Source organism: Neofelis nebulosa, chromosome 2 (assembly GCF_028018385.1).
Source record: "Neofelis nebulosa isolate mNeoNeb1 chromosome 2, mNeoNeb1.pri, whole genome shotgun sequence".
NCBI lineage: Eukaryota > Metazoa > Chordata > Mammalia > Carnivora > Felidae > Neofelis > Neofelis nebulosa.
The window spans coordinates 160,558,502-160,573,128 of record NC_080783.1 but is presented as its reverse complement, the minus strand read 5'-3'; the positions used below and the strand labels follow the sequence as shown (position 1 = coordinate 160,573,128).

At 37.4% G+C, this 14,627-nt stretch overlaps 1 long non-coding RNA gene across 1 annotated transcript in view; it reads right to left on the bottom strand.

Moving 5' to 3' along the window:
* LOC131504558 (uncharacterized) overlaps positions 1–11,995 on the bottom strand; it is a 79,869-nt gene extending 67,874 nt beyond the window's left edge. Inside the window, exon 1 of the long non-coding RNA XR_009258052.1 lies at positions 11,444–11,995. This is a non-coding gene — a long non-coding RNA (uncharacterized LOC131504558). The remainder of the gene's footprint in view (positions 1–11,443) is intronic.
* Between the last annotated feature and the right edge of the window lie 2,632 nt (positions 11,996–14,627).

Genomic DNA, 14,627 nt, shown 5'->3' with positions numbered 1-14,627 from the left:
TGGTGTGGGGTTATTTTAGAGAAGCCCTCATTGTGAAGATTATATCTGAGTAGAGATTTGAAGGAAATGTGGAAGCAAGACACAGGAAAATCCAGTGGACTTATTTTGCTATTTCTCAAAATGGAATGAATACAGATAGTTTAAAATAACTAAAGAAGAAATTCAGGTTATAATAATGATAGTCCAAAGTAGAAAAGGAGAATTTATATCATGTAATTATCTGATAAGCATGTCTTGTTTATATTTTACCAACAACCTTTCTTTGTGTAGCAATCTTCACAAAAATGAAGAAAACTCATATCCAGTCTTCTGACTCTCACACAGACTAATGCTTTACAATAAAGTATTCTTTTTAAATCATGAAAACTGTATATTGCCTTCTAATCAATATGTGGAAATCAATGATCCAATGATACCTAATGAGATTTTAGGAATGTAATGCTTCTTCTAGTGTTTTAAATGTGAAAGTTTGAATTGTACAGATCAATAGACAATGATCTAAATGGCCCTATCTGGCAGGCAGGCAGGTATCGCCAAGGAAAAAAAAACTAGGCCTTGCAGGCACTTGGTACAATCACTTCTTTCTTTAAAACCACAAAACAAATGCTCATCTTTCTGTAATATTTCTCTTATTTGAATTATATTCAGTTTGGGTTTTGGTTTCTGATCCCTACCATACTTTCTGCACTTTAGAACAGGAACAGTGCTTTAATCATTGTTCCAATGATGAAACAATAAGTTCATGGTTGGGCTTCTGACCATAAACCTTTATTTCCACCAATTCTTACATAAAGATAAACACAACCCTATACTGTTTTTCTTCTAACATTTTTTTTCTAATTTAATAATGTGCCTTCCTATATCAGAAAGTCTTTATACTTTTTGTTGTACTTGCATAGTATTTCATCGTGTGGCTGTACTTCCACTGCCATTAATAACTTTGTGCTTTGTGGTAGGCAGAATTCTAAGATGACCACCCACAACCCCCACTCTTATATAATCCCCCAGCCTTTGACTGTGGGAGGTACCTGTAAATATGATGGAAGGTCATTCCCATGATAAGGTTACGTTATATGGCACAGTTGGCCTTAAGAAAGAGATTATCCTAGGTAGGCCTGATCTAATTAGTCCTTAAAAGGGACCAGGCTCTTTCTGAAGAAAGGTATTCAGAGTAAGAGAAGATTCTCCAAGGTTGATTTTCAGGATGGGGGAAGAAACATGACAAGCAATGTGGGCAATTCTCAGTTGCTGAGAGCAACCCGCAGACCACAACCAGTAAGAAAATGGAGGCCTCAGTGCTTTAACTGCAAGAAACTGAATCCCACCAACAACCTGAAGGAACTTGGTAGAAACCTCCAAGCTCCAGATGACAAGACAGTTTTGATTTCAACCTATGATGCCCTGAGAGGAGAATCCAGTTATGCCTTTGGCTGGCTTCTGACCTATAGAAACTGTGAGATAATAAATTGGTGGTGTTTTAAGCCTTTAAATTTGTAGTGATTTGTTACATGGCTCTTCTTTATCAGGTTTCCCCTGGTTATAATTACTAGATTACTTCTTTTCCATATAAACTTTTTAACATCAGTTTCACAGTTCCAGAAAAATAAAATCAATGGTACTCTGTTGAATTAATTTAGGGACAACTGACATCTTACTTTAAGCATTTTTTTTAAATCTTAAACATTTATGTTTTAAGATCATCTTAATTATTTCCATTTTTTATGACTACTTTTATTAAACAGAGGAAAATATTCACTGAGGTAAGTTGGATTTCCTGTTATTTAGCATAGGTTTCTTCCCAAAACAATTAGGCTTGGGCTTTCTAGCAGTTTCCCAGGGATGCCATAGAGCCACAAATTGGATGGCTTAAAAAAAGTAGACATTTATTGCTGCACAGTTATGGAGGCTAGAAAGCCAAAATCAAAGTATCAGCGAAGTTGATTTCTTCTGAGGCTGTGAGGGTGAATTTGTTCCATACCCTTCTCCAAGCTTCTGATGGCTTCAGGCATTTCTTTGTTTATAGATGGCATTTTCCCTGTGTCTTCCCTGTATTTATGCCTATTGCTGGATTCAAATTTCCCCTTTTTATAAGGGCATAGCTATATTGGATAGCCCCACACTAGACCTCATTTTAACTTGATCATCTGCAAAGACCTTATTTCCCAGTAAGGCCACATTCACAGTCACTCGGAGTTAGGACTTCCACATCTTTTAGAGGCACAGCTTTCAACCCACAGTCGGCCTCTTCAGTGGTCCTTTTTTTTTTTTTATGTTTATTTATTTTTGAAAGAGAGACAGAGAGTGGGGGGTGGGGTGCAGAGAGTGAGGGACACAGAATCTGAAGCAGGCTGCAGGCTAGACCTGTCAGCTGTCAGTACAGACCCCAGTGCTGGGCTAGAATTCAGGAACCATGAGAACATGACCTGAGCTGAAGTCTGACACTCAACTGAGCCACCCAGACACCCCTTCTTCAGCGGCTCTTACGAACAATAAGAACTCTAATAAAAAATATGGAGAGTGATTTTTAAAAAATCTTTTCTAGCTCTGCAACCTTATAACTAAGTAACTTGTGATTTTTGTAAAGCAAAGATAGTAAAAATAATAAAATGTTAAGCTTTCCTAAGCCTGAGACTTCACAATTCTTAAATGACAAGTTCAGCTTAAAACTAAAAGGGTCATTCTTTTTAAAGAAATTTCTGATTCATCAGATTCTTAAGGAGAAAAAACAAACCAACTAAACTCAAAATCTGTCAACTACGAAGATATTTGAAATGAAAAAACTTAATTTTACTTTATGGCATTACTTGAAATTTAGTTCGCATTTCAGAGGGAAGGTACACTTGAATTTTTATGAGTCCTCTCAGAGTTTAATGAGTTTTATTTCTTAAGTAAACCTTTATTGGAGGAAATTAAGATCTTACAAGATCTTAAATGGAGCAAAAGCTAAATCAAAAGCCAGTGGTGGGGAAGGTCGTAACCTTAGACACAATCGCTTAATCATTTGTTACCATATGTTGGAAATCCATTATACCTCAGCTTGCAGCCTTTGAGAGCACACTTAACCTGGGTCTGAAAGTAAGGAAAGACTTGTGTGCCTGGAAGTCAAATATTAGTCTGGATCAGATCTAATGTGACATTTACCATATAGATCTTCCTTGACTTAAAACGGGGTTACAATTGGAAAAACCCATCATAAGTTGAAAATATCCTAAGTCAAAAATTCATTTAATGCACCTAACCTACTGACCATCAGAGCTTAGCCTCACCTATGTTAAATGTGCTCTGGACACTTACATTAGCCTACAGGTGGGAAAAATTATCTATCATAAAGCCTATGCTATACTAAAGTGTTGAACATCTTTTGTAATTTATTCAATATTGGACTGAAAATGAAAAAAAGAATGGTTGTATGGGTACACAATGTTCTTAAGTGTATCTGTTGTTTACCCTTGTGGTCGTGTGGCTGACTGGGGGTCATGAGGCTCACTGCCAGTGCCTAGCATCAAAGATCGCGAGCCCAGGAAAAGATGACAATTCAAAATTCAAAGGCTAGGTTTTGCCAAATACATATGGCTTTCACACCATTGTAAAGTCAAAAAATCATAAGTTGAATCATCATAGATCATTGTCTCTACTCTGTTATTTTCACCTCCTTATGTGTGTGTATGTGTGTGTGCACACATGCACACATTTGATAGTGACGAACATGGTAGTCAAGGTTTGAGGGAGGAGTGGAAAGAAGGAACGAAGTTGATCCAAATTCCATTTTTCCTCTTGTTAACTGTAATTCTACTCTTCTCTGTATGCATGCATAATGTCTTTGCTTTTTTTTTTTTTTGTATTTGTGAGAACAATTGGCTAAATGCCATTGAAAATAGCCTTTTCTCTTTCTCCTTCCTTTCTTGCTTCTCACTCCAGCTTTGCCACTGTCTTCCACTATTGTATCAGGTGGCCTTGCCACTGGAGCTAACAATCAGCAATGGAGACTATGCGTACTGGAATCACCTCTATATTTAGAATATCACCCTGAATTCTACCCTTCATCTTTGGAAATGTAGCACCCTTAAAGCCATAAAAATTTAACCAACTCACTCAGCTCAGGAAAATCATCTATTGTTTGTTATAGTTGATGTTGATGTTCTTATTTTTATCTTTGCTTAGCTTTTATCTTTTCTTTTTCCTTTTCACATGAGTGGATTTGTAGAGTGTTGAGACAAAAAGAGGAGGAGAATCAAGCTAGCCGGGGTGAGCAGGCTTCTTGATGGACAAACAGAAGGAGAGATGAGTGCTCAGATATCCTATCAAGGTCAGTCGACATGGAAGGATAGACTTTACTATATTCTTAGTGTAATTATAATATCATATCACAGCAAAGGAACCACAAGACCTCTGGTTAGGTCAAACCTCCACAGATAAGTAACCTGAGGACACAATCTTGCAAACAGTGGCTGTTGAAGAGTTCACTGATTACTCCCAATACACATTCTTTCCTCCTTCCTTTTAGCAGTACATTTTGGTTTCATAGCTAGAGACTATATTTTGAAACTTCCTGAATTAGTTTTCTATTGCTGCCACAACAAATTTTCAAAATTTACCAGCTGAAAATAACACCCCTTAATATCTCACAGTTCTGTAGACAAGAAATGCCAGAGGATCCAGCTGAGTTATCAACTCAGGGCTGCACAAGGCTAAAATCAAGATGGTGGCTGGGCTGGGCTCTTACCTGGAGATTTCGAGAAAGAATCTGCTTCTAATCTCAGTAAAATTATTGGCAGAATTCAGTTCCTTCCTATTTTTAAAGTTGAGGTCTCTGTTTGCTTAATTATCTAGCCTTTCATATTCAAATGAATAATGGCTCATTGAAGCAGTCACACTAAATCTCTGACTTCTCTTAACACCAGAGAAAGATCTCTGCTCCTGGAGTTATAGTAGGCCCAACCAGATAATGTAGGATAATCTACCTATCTTAAAGTTAGCTCATTAGTAATCTTAGTTACATCCCTTGTGGTATATAATACAACATGTTCACTGGAGGAGGGCAAAAGTCATGGATGGCCAAATTCTGCCTACTACACTTCTCCTACAGTAGATGGCCATTACAGAGCCACCACTCTGCATAATACCAAGAGGCATCATACACATAAAATTCACTGCAAATGATGCCCCTTGGAGGTACACAACATGGGAGAAATACACTATATAACTAGGTTTTAGATAGTGGGATGTAAATGGAAATAATGTGTCTGACTTCCAATTATTTTAAATTTTATATTGAGAAAGAAAGAGAGTGAGTGAGCAGAGGAGAAGGGAAGTGGGAGAGCCCAGCATGAGGCTCAATCCCCGACCCTGAGATCATGAATTGAACTGAACTGAAATCAAGAGTTGGAAATTCAACAGACTGAGCCACCCAGGAAATCCCTGATTCTTTTAAACACAAAATATCTTGCCCTGTTCTTTTTCCTTCTCCTTTTTTTCTAACTTGAAAATGGCAATGTGAGCAATGTGGGAAGCTGTATATTAAAAATGACAAAGCCATCTTGTCATTCCTGAACATTCATCTATGACACATTAAGTAAAAAAGGAAAACAATTCTATCTTGTTTAAGTCACTGTATTTTATAGGGTTTTTTTTTGTTTTGTTTTGTTATAGTAGTTTAGCTTGCTAAGAGGTCGCAGAATTAGGATTAAAATCCAGGCCATTTAATTCCTAGTCAGAACTTTTTATTGCCATATTGTCTCTCTTTATTCACATATGTGTTTAGTTCTAAATACTGCCACTAATCATGGAACTTATTGTTTCAGGTTGCTTCTCATTTGGTAGGTCTTTCATCCTTTGGCCTCAAATTCATTATTATCCTCTTATGTTCTCTAAAACTTCTGTAAGAGTCTGATATTGGGGAGAGATGGCAGGTCTGGATGGAGTTGGAAAAGGCATGGTTAGGGTTGGTAATAATGAGGGTGAGTGACAAAGTTGGGTGAATCTGGCTTATGGAACACCTCAAGTCCTTTTATAAGAAGTCTTGGAGTAAAAAATGAGTTTCATTATTTATACAAATTCCTGAAAAGTGGTGGATGATTCCAGCACATAATAAAATGTATCATAATAAAGGGAAAGCAATAGATGTCATAGTAAATAGAAAAAAGTCAGCATGTCCATTTTTAATACAACATCAATATGAAGAGTAACTAAATAATTTATAGAAAAAAGCAGGTATCTAAAATTATGCATTCAGAAAATAAAAAAAAAAAACCTTACTGACAATGCCTAATCAAGCATTAGATAGCATTTGTCTATATCCAATAGATCTATTTTTCTCCACCTTCTTCATTAAATGGCATTCAAAGTCTTTGTCATATTCCAGATTTAGCAATTTCATTCATCTTGGCAGCAGTGTGAGTATTGTTCTGGATGAAGCCTTCTCTAAGGGGAGAATGCAGCCAATGTCTGTGATCCCTTAGTCCTTTTCATTCTGGCTGATAACTTTCATCTTGACTCCAATTGCTTCAATGGCTCTGAGCCTCCCTGAAATATTACTGATGATTTTAGGCATTATTTCTATTTTTTTAAAAAATTAACCCTCAGAAAACACATAAGTTCACAGAGTACAGTCTAAGACAACTTGTAGAGTACAATACCAAAAGCAACTGGGATTTTCCCAGCAAATGTTGGCTGGGAAATCACTTTGCATTGTACTAAGTACTTGTATATCAGGCTTTACCTTGACACTTAGAAGCACTTTTGAACCAACTAATGGATGACCGATAGTATAATCTCCACCCTGAAGAAAATTTCTTAGACATTTTATTTTTTTTTATTTTTTAATTTTTTTTTTTCAACGTTTTTTATTTATTTTTGGGACAGAGAGAGACATAGCATGAACGGGGGAGAGGCAGAGAGAGAGGGAGACACAGAATCGGAAACAGGCTCCAGGCTCTGAGCCATCAGCCCAGAGCCTGACGCGGGGCTCGAACTCACGGACCGCGAGATCGTGACCTGGCTGAAGTCGGATGCTTAACCGACTGCGCCACCCAGGCGCCCCTAGACATTTTAAACTGTATAATTGTATACAATTTATTCCTATTTATTAACAAAGTTGCTATTTTTTCACTCTATTCTCAAAAAGTATAAAATAATTATGTATAAACTGGGTTGCCAGTTGATCTGCCACAGATATTTGTTATTTGCTCTAGTGACAGCTGAGGAATGAAAGGTGGATGCTTAGGGAAGGTAAACGTGACATTACAAGCAGAGAGGAGACAATAAAAGTCAGCAGGGCCCCTGGAGATGGGCTCTTGATAACCTACATTGTCTTTTCCAAAATTACTAAGTATCTCTGCATCTGTTTCCTTGTATAAGACATCGGGAGCCAGTACCTCCCTCTCCATGTATATTTGAAGATAATATGAGGACACAGTAGAAAGCCTCTAAACATAATTCTTGCAATTTAGTTGGCCTCTAAGCATGGTTCCCTCTCACTACTCCCACATACTCTTAGCCCTGATAGAGGAGACTCTAGCAAGGAACAGATTTAAAGAGTGAGATAATCTCTGGGTACAAATTCATTAAAAACCTCTACTATCTGAAATTGCAGAAGTAGATAGGATCAGTATCCTCGGCCAAGCCACTCCCAATTAATAGTTCCCTTTCTTAAAGGAGAAAGTTATACCTAAGTTTACCCCATGTATTAATTTCCTCTGGCTCTGTAAAAATGAACCAGAGATTTAGTGGTTTAAAACAACACAAACTTGTTATTTCACGGTTTCCATGTGTCAGGTCGTCAGAGTATGGTTGGATGGGTAAGGAAGACCTTAGGGTCTTCCCAGGTTATAAGCAAAGAATCCTCTGGGGCTGTGTTCTCATCTGTAGTTTGCGGTCCTCTTCCAGGTTGTCGGAAGAATTCAGTCTCCTGAAGTTTTTGGACTGAGACCTCTTCCTTCATGGCTGTTGGTGGTGGGCCACTCTCTGTAACTAGAGGCCACTGTCAGGTCCTAGTAAAGCTGCCACAACACTGATACTTACTTCTTCAAAACAAGCAGAACCTTCTATAGTATGACCTAACCAAGAAAGTAATTGCCCTATTAGATTCTCATGTCCCACCTACACTCAAGGGGACAGAATGAAGTAGGAAATTTAGGCCAGTTGGTGGAAATCTTGGACACCATCGCAGAATTCTGTCTGCCATACTCAACCCATTTTGAAACAAGATAATCTGATTCTTAGCGTCAGGTAATACTGTCCCACTGAAAATACATAATCTAAACTACATCCATGCATGATTTCTTTCCTTTCTGTATCCTGTTTACCCTGCCCCTCACAGGTTTCTCCTGAGACATTCCCTTAATAAGTCACTCGTACATGAATACTCATCATAGGCTCTGTCCCTAGAGATCCCAAATAAAGACACTTTACATTCTTGTCTAGTTACATACTTTATAATGATTCTAATGTAAGTTCCGCATTTTTCTTTTGTCTTATTTATTTCTGAGAACTGTTCCACAAGAATTTTTAGATAATTTCATCAAGTTAAATTCTAATTGGAAATTGATTTTAATTACATTAAACCTACAATATAAGGTTAGACAAGCTGACATTTTGACAACATTCAGACTTACTAGAAATATGGCATATTGCTTCATTTACTCAAGAATTCTTTCATGCCTCTCAGTAAAATATCACATGAATTTCTTATTAAAGTTAGTGTATATGTTTTACATTAGTTGGTACTGTGAATGGAAATTTTTTACCATGATTATTTTACTTTGTTTGTTGTTACTATAGAAGTGAGGGGGGTGCCTGGGTGGCTCAGTCGGTTAAGCATCTGACTCGATTTTGGCTCAGGTTATGATTTCACAATTCATGAGTTTGAGCCCTGCACCAGGCTCTTCACTGTCAGCACAGAGCCTACTTGGGATTCTCTGTCTCTCTCTCCCTGCACCTCCCCTGCTTGCACTTTCTCTCTCGGTCAAAAATAAACAGTTAAAAAAAAAAAAAAAGAAGCAGTGAACATTTTATCTTTATAAATGCTTTCAAAGACATATTTAAGAATAAAACCAATGCATTTTCAGATGATGCCAAGTAGAATTGCTAATATCTTAGGAATAGGTAAAGAATTGTAAGTTAACAAAAAGCAGATGGAAAGAAAATTAGGATCAAAACACAAGTGTGCACTGGGGCGCTTGGGTGGCTCAGTCAGTTAAGTGTCTGACTCTTGATTTCAGCTCAGGTCATGATCTCATGATCATGAAATAGAGCTCTGCATCAGGCTCTGTGCTGACAGCATGGAGCCTGCTTGGGATTCTCTTTCTCTCTCTCCCTCTGCCCCTCCCCAGCTGGTGCAGGAACTCTCTCTTTCTCTCTCTCCCTCTGCCCCTCCCCAACTGGTGCAGGAACTCTCTCTCTCTCTCTCTCAAAAAGAAACAAACAAAACACACAAGTGTGCACTGAATGATTTTTTTTATAAAAAAGACTATAAGGAAAGACATTACAGGTTAAAACAAAAGAAGACAAAATGGGCTGAGATCATAGTAGCTCATAAGTTAAGCAGAAGCAGAAGCTGTACACTGCTCTCTGAAAACAAACAAACACTGGACAAGACGCTAGAATGTTAAAAAAGAAAAGGTCAAGCAAGGGCCTACAAATAGTCATCTTTCTTTATTCAGCACTAACTGGGCCCCTGTTATAATACTGCATTGTTGAAAGCCAATATTTCTACCCATAATATATTCTTTCATAGCAGTTTACCTTCTTTTACTAATTGTTTTGGAATCATCAAATCATAAACTGTTGGATCTACCTAACAACTTAGAGACTTCCTACTTTATCTTCCTTATTTAAAAAATAAGGAAGTTAAGCTCCAATTAGGTAAAGTTAAGCTCTAATTAGGCAAAATTATTTTCCCTATGATTTCTCTTTTTAGTTAGAGGCATCAGAATTCATCCAAACCAGAAATCTAGGTCATCTTAAAATTCCTCTTCTTTTCATCCTATATCCAATCAGTGATCCAAGTGCCTTGTATTTTTGTATCCTGAGCATCTCACTAACTCATAGCCACTGAGGTAGTTCAAGTCCGCATCATTGCCTTCACTCTTTCATGCCACAAATATTTCTGTGCACCTTCTGCAGACACACACTGCTCCAGATGCTACAAATACAGTAGCAAAATTTTGTTTGTTTCTGTATTAGGTTCTCCTGTATTCCTGATTTTGATCCACTTTCAGTATGTTTACTGGAGATTGCTTTACAAAACACAAATCTTACTATGATTTCCCTTGCATGAAATTCTCAGTAGCTCACCACTACCATGTGGGATGAGCATGAACCCCATTAGCTTTCCTCGGTGTAATTCTTCCTCATGTTTCAGCTCCCTTTCCTGCTTTATGTACATGTCCGTGGTCTGCCACCCCCCACAGATCCTGGGCTATTGCCATACAGAAATATTAGCTTTTAACACAAACATGACAGGTAGTTCCATATTATGAAGTTAGAATGTGAGCCCCTATTTGCCTAGTATATTTGGGGAAAAGTGAAAATGCCTTGTCCTAATTCTGAGTCATCCCATTGGCTGTTGCTACTTTATGAGATATGGCTTCCTGCCTACACTCAGCTCTAACTCTGTCATTCCCTCTGTGGCTGGGTACCACCTGATACTACAGGATGCTGTGTTCCTCTATGTAATGTTGCCACTGCAGTAATAACTGCACTGAAAATGATATGGGGACAGCCATTCCTTCCTTTATGTACCCATCCCTTAATTCTCCATAACAGTCACTACAAAAAGTCTTGTGTATGTAACAAACTTTATTGCAGTGTCCATAACTGGAATAGTTAAAATAAAGAGATAACAGGTTTAGAAGCTATGTATAATGGTTCCTAGTGTCTGAGGAAAAGGAATCCTTGATGCCTTTGTTCCTAGCCTTGCTTCCCATCCTGAAAGATTTTTCTCTTCTTTCCCTCTGAAAGAATTGGATTCTTCACTGTGCCCCAGGTAAGTATTCACCCCACTGTACCCCAGCCCTAGAGACACTGGCCCATCTGTAGTCATTGAAGTTGCTCCAGCTTTCAAACCATGAGGCCTTAGCTGTAGGGAGTACATCAGAAAAGCTCCAAGAAATGTGTTGGCCCATCATATGTATTCTTCTGTACAATCTGCATGGCAGTGTGAGATACCAGTATACCTCCTAAATCTTCCTGTAGGTTTGGGGTGAGTAACTGCTGAAACACACCCACACACACACACACACATACATACATACATACATTTATACACACAGAGATACTTATATACCTACACACCCAGAAGCCTTTTATAAGGGCATTGGAAATAATAGAATAAAACCACTTTAAGGAAATTTTTTTTTCTATATGCAATGTATAAAGCCTGCTTTATATTCCCTGGCTACGACGTATATAGAGCTGAATGTTTTAATAAAGAAAAAAAATTTACCTTCTTTTTACCTTCTTTTTCTAAGTCCCAGATAATGCCCAAAGGATTCTTGGATTTTTAAGAAGTGAACCATAATGATACCTTGACAAACACCAGAAGTACCACTGTATGCCCCTGTCCAGAAGAGAAAATAAAAAATAAGTAAAAATAAAAAGAGAAGAGAAGAAAGAAGACAAGGAAAGAGAAGCTAGATATGTCAGAGTTAAAGAAATAAAAGGGATTGTCCTTTTATGTAAAATATTTTCATATGTCATTCCTCCTGCTGGAAATGCCACCTTTTTAAATAAAAAGGTTCAATTTGAAATGTCTTCTCTGGGATGCTTTCCCTTACTCCCCTGTAGAGCGAGCCAATAGTCTCCTCTGGGCTTCTCGTAATAACCTGCACTTACCTCTACTATACCTCTTAACACATTTCTATATATTTTTAATCTGTCTGTCCCATGCAGCCTGTGAGCTCTTATGAGGGCAAGAACTATGTTTTATTAATTCTTGTCTTCTAGCAGTTTGTCACAGTAGGTGCTTAATAAACGTTTTGTGAATAAATGAGAGAAGGAATAATTCCCCCCAATTATACCAGTTAATGACAGAGTAAATAGCAAAACTCAGACTTTCTGACTCCTAGTCTAGTATTTTTCACAATCATTATCTAACTGAATCTCCAAGTAACAGTTAATTTCCAAATTACAGGCTTGAAATCTAAGAGATTTAATGAATTTTTCAAGGTCACACTGATAATATTGTGTCATTTCAGTCAGGATAGGTTAGGTTATGCTGTCTTAATAACCTCAAGATTGAAAGACCTAAAACAAAGGCTTGTTTGTTGTTCCTGCTACAGGTCCACCGTAGGTTGGGGTTGGGGGGATCCATATCTTTATCCAAAGACAAAGTTTGGTAGAGCAGTCTTGAACATTGGTTATCTCTGTGCTAAAGGGAAAAAAAAAAAGTGTTCTGGAACAATACTAGCTATGCCCTGGAAGTAACACATGCTGCTTCTACTCACAAGTCAGTGAATAAAACTAGTCATATGACTATCTATAGATAGTCCCCACCCATCAAGAAGTAGATCATGAAATGCCATTCTGCCACGTTACTGGAAATGTACATTGCTTAAGACTATTACCAGACTCACATGTAATAAATAGGTATACCACAGCTGTTGGAGTATAATTTTTATTTCCAGCCTAATATTCTCTCGACCAAGCAACTCCTCATTTTAGAAAAGATACAGTAGATACAGGATGGATTTTAAGAGGATTCAGCTAAGATAATGAAGTAATTCAAGGAATTATACATTTTAGCTTAAAATCAAGATATGAATGAAAACTAGCTGTCTTCATCCACAGAGCAGGTGATTATAAGGAAAACCATGACTAGTGCTAGTTGTTCTCAGGTCATTCAATATAGAGAAATGGGCTTAAAGTCAATTGTAAAAAGTTAAATTGGGTGATTTACACAAGTGTTATATAAAAATGTCATAACATACATACACACACACTTAAAAGGACATTGTAGTAGGAAAGCCTAGGATTCTAGGCCTAAGTTCATCACTAATTAGCAGTGTGTCCTTGGGTCTTTTGTAGGCATATATCTTGCGTATAAAATAAAAATTTGGAGAGATACATAAGGTTCTTTGCAACTTAAAATTATTTGGCCTATGTAAACTAACTTGTCATAATGCAGTTTGGAGTAACTACTAAGTCATTAGTGTGATAATAACTGCTAGAGCAAGTCCATTCCCAAATTTCAATGGCTTAAAATAATATAATTTTATTTTTTACCTGCATAACAATATTCCTATTGGCAGAGACCTTTTTTCCACACTGTGATTCAGGGATGTATGTTCCTTCCATCTAGTGTCTTCATCATCCACTGGGGCCTCAGAGGTTTCTGCTTCTAGTCAGTAAAAGCAAGAAGAGTGGAGAGACCAAGCCTAGAAGTGGAACACATCACTTCTGCTCACTTTCTGTTGGGCAACCTTCTTATTGGTGAGAACACTTATTGGTGAGCCCCCTCTGGATGCAGAGAACACTTATTGGTGAGTCCCCTCTGGATGCAGAGGGGACTGGAAAAAGCAGTTCCTGGCTGTAGACTCCTCTCCCAGGACCTACTTCATGCTGTGAAAGTAGGGATTCAAATTTTTCAGAGAACATCTAGTTGTCTCTGCCACAGTCTTTCTTGACAGCTACCTTCTTCCTTTGTAGAATTAACCTCTCCTCTCTGTTGCTTACCTCGTACTCAGAATACCATTAGGGCACCATCACTTGGTTCTTTTATATGCTACATATTCAAGGGACCACTTTTTATTCAGCCTTGCACTTCCCAGCACATAACCCTATACCAGGAACAGAGCAATTATTCAATAACAAATTTTGATCAAAACAATTTACTCAAAGCTCTCTCTGCCACCACTGTGGGGTCTATTTAGTTTTTTGTTTGTTTTCCCACAGTTATGTGAGCTTGGTAAGCTATCTTAAATCTTTAATAATTTTGTTACAGAACTTTAGCAGAACCCAGTGATCCTACATAATTGTTAAGGGTGTTATAAGAAAAAACATATACTAAGTGTCTAAATATGCATGATAAATCCCAGGCTTTCATTCTTCGCTAACAACAGCTCCTTTGTAAGTAGATGGCAGGAAAGGTTCTTCCTGATCTTAGGGCCAGGACTTGAAGTATTCTTTCATTCTTTCAGTTTATGCCTATAAACCTTGGTTTTTAAGTGAAAAAGGTATAAATCATAATACCTCTATAAGACAGAGTAAGTAGAATATGTAAGCTTAAAAGTATGTGCACCCTGAAAAACATTTACACTTTATAAAGAACATCTGAGAAGATTTTATAAGTAACAATGAAACATTTTGGGAAAATTAACTCTTGGGTCAAGTCTTATTTAGTCTGGATCTAATATGTAAATATATAATTTTATGTTTAATGTAGAATTCACTCATTTATCCAACAAACATTTATTAAGCACCTACTTTGGCTTGTTAACCTAGATTATTTAGGAAAAAAAATCTCACCATTCATCCAAATCACCTGGATAATTATCAAATGCCCTATACTGGATATGCAGTAAGGTCCATGGGGAGTTTTTAATTGTAGCTTGTAGCTCTCTAAGGACAAGAGCCCACAGCTACCCATTGCTTGAATTCCCAATAAATATTTAAGGAATAAATTATTATCA